Source organism: Neoarius graeffei, chromosome 16, assembly GCF_027579695.1.
Source record: "Neoarius graeffei isolate fNeoGra1 chromosome 16, fNeoGra1.pri, whole genome shotgun sequence".
NCBI classification, from domain to species: domain Eukaryota; kingdom Metazoa; phylum Chordata; class Actinopteri; order Siluriformes; family Ariidae; genus Neoarius; species Neoarius graeffei.
Genome location: NC_083584.1, coordinates 67,421,942 through 67,437,548, shown reverse-complemented (window position 1 = coordinate 67,437,548; position 15,607 = coordinate 67,421,942). Strand labels below are relative to the sequence as shown.

The window sequence follows — 15,607 nt, the reverse complement described above, 5'->3', positions numbered from 1 at the left end:
CACAAAGTTGGAGACTTTTCTGCTCATGAAACTCTACAGAGAGCATTCAATGGATCTGGAGGGCCAACAGAGTTTGCAACACGCAAAATCACGAGTCGCCTTCAAAGCTTCCTGTATTTGTTGGATATCAGCATGTTGTTGGCCATCAGAGACTGCACAGTCCAGGAGGGCCATAGAACAAATCCCAGCTGGCAGATGAGTGTCTTCGAGCTGATGGCGTTCCTCGCAATCCTTTCTCGAAGGGCTGCCAAGGGCTACATTGGTGCCATGCGACTCATGTGGGCCAATAGATTCGGCAACCCAGATATCAAAGCCATAATGCCCCGTAACCGCTTTCTTGAAATAAAGTGGTACCTTCGCTTCGACAACAAGGACACCCGCAAGGAGTGCATAAAAACGGACAAATTTGCAGCAATTTCAGACATCTGGCAGGAGTTTGTTCAGAATTGTTTGTCATCCTACAGTCCAGGGCAACATGTTATCATGCATGAGCAGTTATTTCCTTCAAAGGTTCATTGTCCCTTTCTGCAGTACATTGCATCCAACCCTGACAAGTTTGGAATCAAGTTTTGGATTGCAGCAGATCTGGACACAAAATACATGTGTAATGCCATCCCTTACTTGGGAAAAGATCCCACTTGTCCAACGGGAGAGAGGCTATCAGAGAATGTTGTTTTGAAATTGATGGAACCATTTACCGTATGGACCAGGGAAGGACTGTAACTATGGATAATTTCTTCACCTCTCTGTCTTTGGCTAACAGGCTTCTTCAACGAAAAACAACTCTGCTTGGCACCATCAACAAAAATCATCAGGAGCTACCAGCAACTGCAAAGGAAACCTCGGGGCACCAGTTGTACTCCACACAGGTGTTCACATCTGGAAGTGCCTTGCTGATGGTGTTTGCAACAAAAAAAAGAAATCTGTTTGTCTTCTGAGCACCATGCATCAGAAAGTGGAAATTGTGGACACCCAAAAACAAAACCAAACACTGTTGTTGATTACAACCATTTAAAATGCAGCGTTGATATCATGGACCAGAAATTACGCAACTACTCGGTGCATGCAGGAACACGGAGATGGCCCATGGCTGTGTTTTACAACCTGCTTGACATGGCTGTTACAAATGCACATGTCTTGTACACAGCATGTACAGGATCCAAAGAAAGTCGCCAATTGTTCATGCTGGAGCTTGCAGAGGAACTTCAAAACAGGCTTTTGCAGGAAAAGGCACAAGGGGAAGAACACAAACAGCAGTGTGAGATGAACGTTTCTCAGAAGAAAAAGACACAGTGCCAGGTGCGCATACCCTGCAATAATAACAGAAGCACTGAACTTTGTGTATGCTGCCACAAATACACCTGTGGCAAATGTACCGTAGGAAAGACTCACCATGGGAATGTGGAAACTACTAGATGGGACAACTGTATGCTACATTTCTGTGCTTTGTATAGCCTCCATGTGTAGTGAGCCTGCTTTTCTTAGTGTGAAATAAATGTTTATTTTCTTCCTGAAGTTATACTGTCTGTAGTTTTTCCAAGCTGAAATTGTGTTTTTTGGGGCACTAATTCCAGTCCTCTGTCCTCTGACATTTGGCCCTTTTCCACTACCCTTTTTCAGCTCACTTCAGCTCGCTTCAGCTCACTTCAGCCCGACACGGCTCGCATTTCGACTACCTCAGAGCAGCACTACTCAGCTCGCTTCAGCCCTGCTTAGCACCCAAAACTCGTACGGTTTTGGAGTAGGGCTGAAGCGAGCCAAACCAAGCTGAGTGGGGCTAGGGGCATGAGGAGACACTCCCCTGTGCACTGATTGGTGAGGAGGAGTGTCCTCACATGCCCACACACACCCCGCAAGCACGCTGGGATCTGTAAACACCGTAAACCCGGAAGAAGAAGAATTAGGAATTACGAGAATTTCTGAAGCCTTATGCGCCTCGCCTCATCTATACGCTCTTGCCAGTATCTGTTGGCGTTGTCGGTGACAACAAGCCGCAGCACCAAGACCAGCAACACTAACGACTCCATGTCCTCCATGTTTATTGTTTACTATCCGGGTCATGAGACTACCGCTTAAAAGGTCACTGATGTCATTGTTTGCGCCGCCTAACGACATCACTTGACGTCCACCCACTTTCGCTAACTCCACCCAATGTGTCCACCCACTTCCAGCCAGCACAGTTCAGCGCGGTTGTAGTCGAAATGCAACTCCAACAGCCCCACTCAGCTCGACTCAGCCCAACTCAGCACAGCACGGCTCAGCCCAACTCAGCCGCGTTGGTAGTGGAAAAGCAGCAATTGTGAACTTGGCAGAGTAAATTGTCATTGAAATTGGGGTGTAACCTAAAACCAAATGACCATTCATGAATAGCAACCTCAGTGGGGGGTGGAGTGGCTGTTCACAATACAATGGAGACAGTTAGCACCTTGAGAGGAATACACAATTTTTGCAGAGAGGAGGGGGCATGCAGCAGAAGTGAAAATCTCTGGGCCTTTTAATGAACCGTGTTTATCACATACGGTAACACATTATCAACAAAGAAAAAAAAAACAATGCCATGGATCAGGAAAAGAACCACAGCGCTGTGATTAGTTGGGCTATCAATGACTGACAGAGCCCCGGCACGTAAATAAGCATTATAAAGTTAAAAAATATAATTTTTATTGAAAAAAACAAGAATGTAATGATTTCTAAAATTTCGAAAATGATTTTACCTAATGTAATTTTCTGTTTTAATCCACATTTGCTGGTGTTGAGCATTTTTTTTTTTTTTTGCTTCTCAAAATCATCTCATCACAGATCCCTCGCTGCTGGAGTGTGCGAGCTTCCCTGCCCCCTATTTGTTGAAAATCTTCTGTAGATGTCGGGGTTTTATATTGATTTATTATTATTATTATAATTGTTAATAATTAAACTTGATAAATCTGGTTATTAGGAACAAAGGAGGGCATAGTGGGAAATGATACGGTAACTGTCTCTTGTCGGTTCAAATACGATACTGTTTTCAAATACTACACTGTACCGGTACATTTTAATAAAAATAGACAAATGGCATGAACCTCTCTATTGTCTCTTATTACACTAAAGAAAGGGCCTGGCCGAGTCATTGCGTATTACTGAAAAAAGAGAAAGAACGAATGATACATGGATTGTGTATCATTCGTTCTTTCCATTTTTAATTGGCAATCAAAAAATGAAAAAAATGACTTGTTTTTCATTTCAATTTTAGGCTCATATAAAAAAAAAATGAAAAACCAGTCATTTTTTCATTTTTTGTGTTAAAATAAAAACAAATAACAAAATAACCAGTCACTTTTTCATTTTTTGATTTTTGATTGCCATTTGAAAATAGAAAGAACGAATGATACCCGGTCTGTGTATGTTTTGGTCACTGGATTTTCCCTTTAGGAATGGGTATTAAAAAACAAAAAACAACTGGTATATTTGATTTTCGTTTTGAAACACAAAAACAAAAACTGAATTACACTGCATTTTTCTTTTATTTTCATGTTTTATTTCACATTACAAAAATAAATTCACTAGTCAACAGGAACGAAAAAACGGACCAAAAATAACCATTTTTTAATATTATCGCACTGGAAGCTGCCATTTAGGTTAAAGCGCAAATGAGAAAAATGTCTCTGGAGCCCTACTCAGAAATGATTTTAGACATGGCAAAACAAGGCCTGTCATCTTCCAAAATCTCTGCGCGCTTTTCAGAGGTAAGCGGGGGCGGGAGAGGATTTTCAGCTAGAAATGTGAGAAGATTCTGTGCTGAAAACGGCGTAAACTTGATGGGATTGCCCGAGGAACATCTGGAGTTGGAGGTGGCAAAAGCCATTACCGAGGTAAGAAAACTGACCTTTTCTTCTTTGATATGTGTGTGCGTGTGCAAAGAAGCAAGTTTATTTCACATTTATCACAATAGGCTAATAGAGTAAACAGATTCCGTCAAACACTTGCAAATTCCATTACACAATCACTCCACCCCCATGCTTACTCCCAATAACTAAAACATATCGGCATGATTTTGGAATGTTAAAATTGTGTTTGTTATTTTCTAGACGGGACCAACATTTGGCAGAAGGATGATGAAGGGATACCTCGCCATGAAAGGGAAATGCTGAAGAAATGAAATGAAATGCTGCAGAGACACGAATAGGATCAGTGCTCAGAACTATGCACCAACCTTACAATGAAGCAAAACGCCAGGTAGGCTATACTATAAATGTCAAATTCAAGATGATTCAGGTAGCGGCGTGTAACTTAACTTATCTGCTACCTCATAATCATCACAATGACAAACACATGCATTTGCTTTCAACGAAGCTGTTGAGAAATCAATTCATGGATTAGCGGATTATTATAGGCTAGCCTATGCTACGTGGTGTTATGATGTGCATATGTAAACAGAGAGGTTGGTGTAAACAAGGATCAGTGGTTAAGGGCACGTCTCTGGCGGTAGTACAATAACAAATGCTTTACTTTGAAAATAGAAACAGGTTGTGCTGTCTTCTGTTAGTGTAGCGTTTAGAATGTATTATTTTCCTAGTAGCCTACTTCTGATGAAGAGCGCCAGTCACCCACCCACATCCAGAGCTGTATACGGCTCTGCCCACATCAGGGTGCTACTGCCACCTATTGGTCTCAAAAAGTAGCAGTACTACACTAACCCACATACAAGCATCCCAACAACAGCAACAAGGCAATCTAAGGGATAGGCCAAAAGAAAGTAATTAGATTCAATTATGGGAATAATATTGTAGACTACTCCTGAAGTGTCAAAGGTGCCATATTATCAGCCCATTAAAAGTAGGCCTTTGTTGTTGAGGAGGATAGCGTTGTAGCCTATGTTGTGTTTTGTGGAATTGTCAAATTATTTTTGTGTCTTCTTTTAGGGTGCCCGCAACCTCAACCCCATACCATACCAGGCAGACTACATGGGACAGAAGGTTCATCTGGACCAGAATGAAAAGTTAGTGATGTTTGGGGTCACACATGTAGCCATTGATGGCTTCAGCAAAAAGGTTGTTGGTCATTCCACAATGCCCATAAAAAACAACCTTGCCATCTATGAAGATGTTTTCAGGTAACAGCCTGTAATTTGTGGACATTTAAACAGTATACTGTCATTTATGCAAGACAGCGGATGCTGGCCAATGTATTAATATGGTATCAAGATTGTGATATGCACTATGTGAATTTGGACGTCCTACTTGAAAGGAAAGGCTACATAGTCCCATGTAACTGACAGACTCTTATACTGTCATTGAAATAGTATCTTACATATGCGAGTGTGACAAAATGCTGACAGCTTAACAGTTACTTTATGACTGAATCATTAAATTTTACAGGGAATAACTGATTTGGAATGGTTAAATTTGAAAAGCTTTGCTCAAATTAAAACCCAGTTTTTCATCCAATAGGCCTGCAGTACTTGCCAATGGGATGTGGGACCAGGTGCGCCTCGATCATGGAAAGGAATTTTATTTGACACTCTTTATTCAGGAGCTGCTGTCATCTCATCGCTATAATCAGGAGACAAGACCTTACATACAAACTCCATCCACAAGGGTATAGTTCAGTAGTTTCTATGGTGGCTTCACTAACACACACCGTCTATGCCTGTTGGAGCTATTTATTTGTTAATATTTAGTGTTGTTTAGTATTTAGATACTATAGTTTGTTTCAGCAGCATGCTGTCTTCTTTTTTCAGAATTGCTATGCTTTCCAACTTTTATGATAAGCAGAACACTTTTCTAGCAAGTCTGCAGATTTGGTGGAGTTACTGGGAATTCTGCAAAATGGACTGTAAAATACATTCTTTCATTTGACCATCGGAATAAATTAATAACACATTTTTGCCTCACATTCAGAATCACATAGTTGAACGAATCTGGCCGGAGATCAATAATCGTGTCAACTACCCCCTGAAGACAGCCCTTCTGCAGTTGGTGGACCAGGAAGTACTAGACATGGATGACAGCCTTGTCCGATACTGTGTGTCCTGCCTGACTGGTCAGCTGTGCCAGATTGGTCTTACAAGAGTGGTAGAGTCTTGGAATGCTCATCGAATTCCAGGTGAAATAATCAGTATTGCAAATATTAAAATAATTACAACAGACACACATCAGTCTCAAGGTCAACAGTATGTTCTTTATTTTACAGGTAAAGGTATACCAAACAACTTGGCTGGCAGTGGGTGTCCCAGAAAAATCCCACAGGAGCTGTTGCCTCACTCAGTTGAAGCAGCAGAACTCTACAGACAACAGCTGGGATCCTCACTGACACCACAATCTACCTTTGGAGTAGATCCATTTTTAACAGAACAAGAAAAAGTACTGGCTGAGAGTCAGTTTGCAGACAAATATCCTGACATTTCTGAACTGCTCTCTAGAGCAGTCAACAATGATTTCGCACCATACAAAGAGGCACTTCTCTTTCTTATAGCCACAACTCGGCGCAATGTGTAAACATACAATTTGTTGTTAGAACTCGACGAATGTAAATGAGTAGAACTGGTGGCAGTGGGCGTTTGAACAATTTTTCATCATTAAAAAAAACAAAACTCAATTACCTGCCTGTTTTTGAGTAAATAAATGAATATTATTCCTCTTCAAAAAGGGACCTTAGCACAGAAAAAGCCTCTGACAGGCCATTGACTTCAAACATGCTGTTTCCTTCAACACTTCCCCTACATTTTGCACAGGTGTCTGAGTGCTCCAGCCACTGCTCCATGCAAGTTTTGCAGCCAATGATGTTTTGGCAACACTGTGTGAAGAGCGGCTCTGTCATGAACTCTAAAACACAAAATGAGAAAAACTAATCAATTTCTGCAAGTGTGTCCCCAGTAAAATGTTCTTAGTGTACTGGATGAGCGTTATGTTACACAACATTGTTAATTATAAAATTGTGTTGTTAATTATAAAAATGTAAAAAAAAAGTGGCTGGCACACAGCTGACCTTAGTTAGATAATGTAAAAAAAGAGTGTTTATTTGTAAATCTTAAATTGTGGCACACACCATATAGAATAGATCCATTGGGTACTTACTCAAGCAAATAACACAGGAGAACCCCTGCTTAATGGTTTGTAGCTGTGAACGAGTCAGGGTCACTTTTTGAGCTGCAGCCAGACTGGTGAGCTCCCTGATTGTTGAAGTGACATCCGGGAGACTCTGAGATGCAAGGACTAGGTCTTCGATTTTCTCTGTGACCTCTGCAATGCTTCCAACATCATCTTTTCGGCTGTTACACAAAGGATAAAACGAAACACCCAGGTTAGATATGTACTGGATGTGGTGAGCAGGATTGGTGGTGGTGGGGTTGAAGCTTAACCTTTGGTTTAAAGGTTTAGAAAAGAGACTAAAAAAATAATAAGTATTTGATTTATAAAAGTAGCTTTGCCAGGTCAGATCTGCAATTTAGGAAATGTATTTATTAGGAAAAATACACAAAACAGTAAAACTGGTAAGGGGTGAAAAATTCTATTCCTGAATATGAGGTCGATAGGCTTTCATACTTTAAGGGGGAGTTGGTTCCTTAGTGGCAGACAGGGTATTAGGGAAAGCTAACCCTATGTATGGTGTAGCCTATACAGAGGTGGCAATGGCAAAATTGTCTGAAAAGTCATGTAATGATAAGTCTAACAGAAAAAAAAACAAAGCAACTAAAAAGGAACACATTTCAGTGTAAATGAGATGACCTTACCTCATTCTCCTTCTTTTGGTGCCCTGCAGCTCTCTAAAGTCCTTTTCTGGAACAGCAAGAACCTTTCTTGCGTTTTGTTTCCAGTAAGGCAATCCTTGGAGTAGGAGTGGAAACCAGGAAAAAACATTTCAACTGAAGTGGTTCACTCATTCGTAATCAGAAGCATATACTCATGACAGAGAAACACAATTTTTTGTATTTATGTTACCCACCTGTTGTTCCCACTGACTCCACAATGGCGTTGCCCTGTGCATCAGTCAATATTAAAGGCTCATGACTTCCAATGGCATCCTGTACTTTTGTGGTAATCCCCTGAAGAGAAGCCTCGCACTCTAAAAACCTCACCACCACCATTCTGCTAGGATTCAGCTTCCCACCAACCACCTCAGCAAGGAACACTGACCTGGAAGAATATCATTTTTTTTCTCACTGGAGGAACAGCACAAGAGGGCCAAGCAGGGACAAATGACAAGTAACAGACGATCCGATGAAGATTTAGGTCGAAACACAGGGTTTAAATACACAGGGAGAAGAGGGGTAATCAAAACAGGTGAGACACACAGAGGGGAGACACAGACTTCAAAATAAAACACAAACCAAATTCCCACTAAAGGAACATGCCAGACCCCATGACAAGACAGGGAATGACATCACACAAAACACGAACGGGAGACACATGAACACAAACCATGACACCTAGCAATGCTTAATGGTCTTATGTAAGATATTGTGGAGTAAATATTAATATTGTGTATAGCAAATATTGTGGAGTAACAATTTCAATATTTGCTATGAAATGTATTGGTAGAAGTATAGAAGCAAATTAAAATGCTCAGTAGCCTACTTAAATAAAATTATTTAGCCTAGTTGACTACTTTCCACTACTTTGTATATCAACAATAACTAGATAATAGAGTCTACAAACGACTCAAAGAATGGCTAATGGTGCTTGTGTGCAACAAAATCTGTTATATACAGTATGTTATTTATGGTTTCATACGTAACTTAATGTTACCTTTGAAATAATTTGGAAGTGGCTCTGGGGAGGGCTGAGGCACCCCGCAATGAGCCACTGGTGACTGTACTCGAAGGTCGTGTGAAGGCAAAGCGTTGCCCCATTGTGGTTGACCCTGAGGCGACATCGTCCTCGCTGTGCACTTCATAATGCCCCCTTGGGCTCAGGTCGAATGAGCTGAATGTGCCAGATATCTCTCCAGCAAATATAGCCACGTTGGAGTCATCTGTTAGATACACTGTTAACCCGAAAGCACTTTCAATGCAACAGATTTAGTAAATACCACTTTAAACAAATAGTTTTATTTTATTACTTAAAGCTATTAGTATATGAATGAAATATTGGAGTGTCAAGTGGTTTACTAATACGACATAGTTCGACAAACTAAAACCGTCAAGTTTTAATGTTGCCCTGTTGTGATCGGTTCAAATCTGGGTCAAGAAACAGCCTATGGAACAAGTTACATTTTTTTGCACACGGAACCAGTTCGGGGATCTGTGGACTGTGCCCGCTCATTTTCTGCCTGAGTGAGGTGAGTTGTGATTTGAAATGTACTTTTTCTTCTGTTTAGATTGCCTTTGAGTTGTTCTCGTGTATTTGTAGCCTACATAGGCTAAGGCTACAGGCTATTCAAGTGAGCATTGAAGTCCTTCTGAATTCATGAAGCGAGAAGAGCTAATGCTACCCTTTTGCTATCGTCAGAGATATCTGTTATTACAAGGTCTCGTAAATGTGACGAGATCAAATGCACAGGACAGAATCCATTCTGTAACTTTATTTGCTGTTGGAATGTAGCAGCTAGCACTCTGGCCAAACTATTTTCAAAGTTTTTCTTGTCATGCTGTTCCATTAACATTCACAGCTGATGGACTAGCATTCAACTTCTGGTACATAAAGTAGCATAACAAGGACAGAATCCTGGGCATAAACGGTTCAGCGCGACGCGATGGTATCACTTTCAGTAGGGACAAAAAAGATTCATTATGTTGTATTTCCTTTCCACCATCTCTGGTGACACTTCATAATCTCGTTTGCCACACAACGTAGCATAACAAGGATAGAATCCTGGGCATTAACGGTTCAGCGCGACGTGATGGTATCACCAGAGACGGTTAAAAGAATCTTTGGTATCACTCAAGACCGTCTCTGGTAGGCTATCACTGTCTGTTTCAGTAGGGACAATTCATAATATCGTTTGCCATACTGTTTTTGTTTAAAGGCTTACAATGATTTGGAAATGCAAGTGTTGCCCTGCCATCTGTGTGTTAGGGTTTTGCTGGGATTCGAACCTGGTTCGTTGGTGTGATAATCCAGCAAACCCCCACTAGGCCACCAGGGGGATGACTCAAATGCAGAGGCGTGAGGCGGAAGTAGAAAAAGAATCAAAAGGTTTATTTAAACTATATACACTATATACAGGGCAAAACAAAAGACAAAAAAAAAAAAACCAAAGAGTATAATCCAAAAGAAAAGCAAAGTGCAAAAATACAAAAGCTAAGAAGATCAAAAAACACAGTACAAAGGAAACTGGAGATAAACATAACAGCACAAAGACTCCGTGACAAGAGGACTGAACTCAGGGGTATAAATAGACAAACTAATTAAGGACACAGGTGAAGATAATTAGGCAATTAACACAAACTCAAAACACAGGAACAGTGGCGGCCTCTAGAGGCCAAAATGAACACGACATGAAAAGGAAATAACAGCGGCCTCTAGAGGCCAAAACAGTCCTAGTCCTAACAGGACCCCCCCCTCTAGGAGCGTCTCCTGACGTTCCCAGGGCGATCCGGATGGGCCGAATGGAAGTCCCGACATAGTTCTTTATCAAGGACATCCCGAGCAGGAACCCAGCAGCGCTCCTCAGGACCATAGCCCTCCCAGTCCACCAGATATTGCAACCCGCCGCGGACCCGGCGGGAGTCAAGCAGGCGATTCACAGTGAACACAGTCTGCCCCTGGAAGATGCGGGGGGGTGGGGGGTTCCTAGGGGCAGGGGCATACGTAGACGTCAGTACGGGCCGTAACAGGGAAACATGGAAAGTGGGGTTGATCCTCAGAGTCCGGGGCAACTGGAGCCGGTAGGAGACAGGGTTCACCCTGCGCACCACCTTGAAGGGGCCAATGTAGCGAGGAGCAAGCTTGCGGTTCTCCACCCGCAGTGGAAGGTCCTTAGTGGACAGCCAAACACGCTGCCCAGGGCGGAAAGCGTGTGCAGGTCTTCTATGGCGGTTGGCCTGAGTCTGGTTGGTTCTGGAGGTCTGTATGAGGGTCTTCCTGACCTTGCTCCAGGTCTTGCGACACCGTCTCACATATTGGTTGACCGAGGGCACCCCCGCGTCCTCCTCCTGGTCCGGGAACAGAGGTGGCTGGAACCCGAATTGGCACTGGAATGGCGACAGCTTGGTGGCCGATGACTGCAGGGTGTTGTGGGCGTACTCCGCCCATGGCAGCCAGGTGCTCCACGATGTCGGGTTATCCATAGCCAGGCCTCGCAGGGTGGTTTCCAGGTCCTGGTTGAGCCTCTCCGTCTGACCATTGGACTGTGGGTGAAACCCAGAGGAGAGGCTGGCAGTGGCTCCGATGACCTTGCAGAACCCGTGCCACACTCGGGAGGAGAACTGGGGCCCTCGGTCTGAGACGATGTCCTGTGGAAGACCAAAGACTCGGAAGACATGATTAAACAAAAGTTTCGCAGTTTCAAGAGCAGAGGGGAGTTTGCAAAGTGGTATGAAGCGGCAGGCCTTGGAGAATCTGTCAACTAAGACCAAAATGACCGTGTTACCTTGTGACTCAGGGAGACCCGTGATAAAGTCGACTGCCACGTGGGACCAGGGACGCCGGGGAATGGTCAGAGGATGCAGGAGACCCTGGGGACGCTGTCGTGGGTTCTTGGTTCTGGTGCAAACCTCACAGGACAGGACAAATGACCTTACTTCCTTCTCCATGTTAGGCCACCAGAAGCGTCTTTTCAGGAAGTCCAGGGTCCTTCGAGCTCCCGGGTGGGCGGTGAGAGGGGAAGAGTGACCCCACTGGAGAACCTTGGCCCGGGCTTGATGTGGGACGTACAAGAGGCCTGGTGGCCCCGTCCCAGGACCGGGGTCCTGGCGTTGGGCTCGTCGGACAGCCTCCTCAATACCCCAGCGGACAGGGGCCACAATCCGGGACACAGGGATAATAGGCCCGACTTCATTCTCCCTGTTAGTGGCAGAGAACAGTCTGGACAGTGCGTCAGGTTTGGTGTTCTTGGAGCCGGGGCGGTATGAGAGGGTGAAGTCAAACCGACTGAAAAACAGGGCCCACCTAGCCTGTCGAGGGTTCAGTCTCTTGGCTTGCTGGAGGTACTCCAGGTTCTTGTGGTCAGTCCAAACCAGGAATGGATGTTGTGCTCCCTCCAGCCAGTGCCTCCACTCCTCAAGGGCCAGTTTGACCGCTAGCAGTTCTCGATCCCCCACATCGTACCGGGACTCAGCAGGACTCAGGCGGTGGGAGAAGTAAGCGCAGGGGTGCAGCTTTCCTTCCGAACGTTGAGAGAGCACCGCGCCGACACCACTGTCCGAGGCGTCCACCTCCACGATGAATGGTTGGGAGGTGTCCGGGAGAACCAGAATGGGTGCCGTGCAGAAGCGGTCCTTGAGGTCTTTGAACGCCTTTTCTGCCTGAGGAGACCAGCCATAAGATCCACCTGTCCCTTTGGTGAGGTCTGACATGGGTGCTGCCACAGAACTGAAGTTCCTGATGAACTTGCGGTAGAAGTTAGCGAATCCTAAGAACCGCTGAACCTCCTTAACGGACTTGGGAGTAGGCCAATCCCGGACGGCCAGGGTCTTGGCAGGGTCCATTTGGAGTTGGCCTGTCCGTACAATAAATCCCAGAAAGGAGACCTCGGGAACATGAAATTCGCATTTCTGGGCCTTGGCGAACAGATTGTTCTGTAGCAGCCTCTGGAGAACCTGGCGGACACGGTGGCGGTGCTCCTGCACGGTCTTGGAAAAGATAAGGATGTCGTCGAGGTAGACAAAAACGTATAGGTTAATCATGTCCCTTAAGACGTCGTTGATTAGGGCCTGAAAAACAGCTGGTGCATTGGTGAGTCCGAAGGGCATCACCTGGTATTCGTAGTGCCCAGACGGGGTGTTAAAGGCAGTCTTCCACTCGTCTCCCTGTCGGATACGGATGAGGTGGTATGCGTTCCGTAGGTCCAACTTGGTGAAGACGGTGGCGCCTTGGAGCAGGTCGAAAGCTGTGGACATCAGCGGAAGGGGATATCGGTTGCGCACAGTGATCTTATTCAGGCCCCTGTAATCAATACATGGTCGGAGCCCCCCATCCTTCTTGCCGACAAAGAAGAAGCCGGCTCCAGCAGGTGAAGTGGAGGGTCGAATAAACCCAGAGACCAGGGCATCTTTGAGGTATTCCTCCATGGCCTTGCGTTCTGGCTGAGAGAGTGAAAACAGTCTGCCACGAGGAGGGGTAGTCCCAGGGAGCAAGTCGATGGCACAGTCGTAGGCCCGGTGCGGAGGAAGAACGGCGGCCCTGCTCTTGCTGAATACCTCCTTGAGATCCCAGTACTCTGTGGGAACTTGAGATAACTCGGTGAGATCAGGGGGCTCGGCAGGAGACACAGGAGAGCTAGAGAGCAGACAAGAGGCATGGCATGCAGGGCCCCATTCCACAACCTGGCTTGTTACCCAGTCTATGCGAGGGTTGTGGCGAGTAAGCCAAGGAAGGCCTAGAATAACTGGGAACTCAGGTGAAGGAATCAGGTGCAGGGATATTTCTTCCTTGTGACCTTGAGACTGGAGGAAAACTGGAGAAGTAACTTGGGTGACTCTTCCATCACCTAACGCTTGGCCATCGAGGGCAGACACAGACAGTGGGACTTCAAGAGGTGCAGTCGGAATATTGATGCTTTGGGCGAAGTGAATATCCATAAAGTTCCCAGCCGCCCCTGAGTCTATCAAAGCTTGACAAGAGTGGACAGACTCACCCCAGGAGATGGAGACCGGGATGTAGATTCCTTGGCCAGGGAGTCCGGGAGAGAGGGTAGGCCCCGTCACAACCCTCCCTCGGCTGGACGGGGCGGTCCTTTTCCCAAGAGTTCGGGACATGATGCTCGGAAGTGACCAGGCTTGCCACAGTAGATGCAGCACTTGTCCCTCCTTCTGCGCTCCCTCTCAGATGCGGAGAGGCGAGTATGACCCACTTGCATGGGTTCTGGACAGTCACTGAAGGAGGTAGACGGTCTCCAGGTAGAGGTAGGGAGGCTGGGGGGGCTCAAGGCTTGGTGGCGTTCTCTCATCCTGTTGTCCAGATGAATAGCATGTGAGATGAGGGTTTCGAGGTCACTTGGGCATCCAATAGAGGCCAGACCGTCCTTGATGGGGTCAGACAGACCATGGTGGAAGGCTGACACCAGGGCAGTCTCGTTCCATCCACTTACTGCTGCGAGTGTTCGGAACGAGATGGCGTAATCTGCGACGCTTCCTCCTTGCCGGATGGACATGAGCTTTCGGGCTGCGTCGGTACTGATGTCTGCCTGATCGAAGACCCGAAGCATCTCTTCAGAAAACAGCTGGAAATCAAAGCACTCAGGTCCCTGTCTTTGCCAGATAGCAGTAGCCCAGGCTCGCGCCTTACCAGCTAATAAGGTGATCACAAAGGCAATCTTGCGGCGATCCGTAGTGTAGGTGGTAGGCTGAAGCTCAAAGGTGAGTTGACACTGGGTAAGGAACTCTCGGCACTCACTGTGCTTGCCGTCATACCTCTGTGGTGCAGGAAGGCTGGGTTCGCGAGGTGAAGAAGGCAGCATTGCAGGAGGCACTGGAGCAGGAGTGGGAGCTGGATCAGGAGCAGGAACTGGATCAGGAGCAGGAGATGCAGGCAGAGATGTCAGCTGTGCCAGGGTTTTCCCAATTTGCTGAAGCAGTTCCTCGTGGCGAGCGAGGGCCTCACGTTGGCTGGTGAGCGTACGTCCATGAGCGTCCATGGTCGCTCCGAAGCGTGTCAAAGCTGCCATAATTCCCTGAAGGTTGGCCGGGTAGACAGTTGAAGCAGCCTCTGCTGAGTCGGTCATGACGGAGTCTTTCTGTTAGGGTTTTGCTGGGATTCGAACCTGGTTCGTTGGTGTGATGATCCAGCAAACCCCCACTAGGCCACCAGGGGGATGACTCAAATGCAGAGGCGTGAGGCGGAAGTAGAAAAAGAATCAAAAGGTTTATTTAAACTATATACACTATATACAGGGCAAAACAAAAGACAAAAAAAAAAAACCAAAGAGTATAATCCAAAAGAAAAGCAAAGTGCAAAAATACAAAAGCTAAGAAGATCAAAAAACACAGTACAAAGGAAACTGGAGATAAACATAACAGCACAAAGACTCCGTGACAAGAGGACTGAACTCAGGGGTATAAATAGACAAACTAATTAAGGACACAGGTGAAGATAATTAGGCAATTAACACAAACTCAAAACACAGGAACAGTGGCGGCCTCTAGAGGCCAAAATGAACACGACATGAAAAGGAAATAACAGCGGCCTCTAGAGGCCAAAACAGTCCTAGTCCTAACACTGTGAGAAAAGAGGACAGCTTTTTAAACATTATAGGCTGAAACATGGGACATATGCAAGAACTGAGCCCTTCCCATGCTTGCATCAGGACTGTATGTGTACATTCAGGTCACTCAATGCACTCTGTTGCCATTTATCCAAATTTCACAGAAGCCTTGATCAGCAGCCAACTTTAGATTCCCAAATTAAGTTTCGCTGTTTGTCATGTGAATTCACTGAACACTGCACTGAAACAGAATACTTTGCTCATCTGCAAAATACTCACCTAAAAGTAAACCATAAAGTTGATTGTCCATTTAAAGACTGTACATTTC

General features: G+C 45.3%; 1 pseudogene; it reads left to right on the top strand.

The window, feature by feature from the left end:
• Window positions 1-3,635: 3,635 nt before the first annotated feature.
• LOC132900278 (uncharacterized) lies at window positions 3,636-6,473 on the top strand (annotated as a pseudogene).
• The last annotated feature ends 9,134 nt before the right edge of the window (window positions 6,474-15,607 follow it).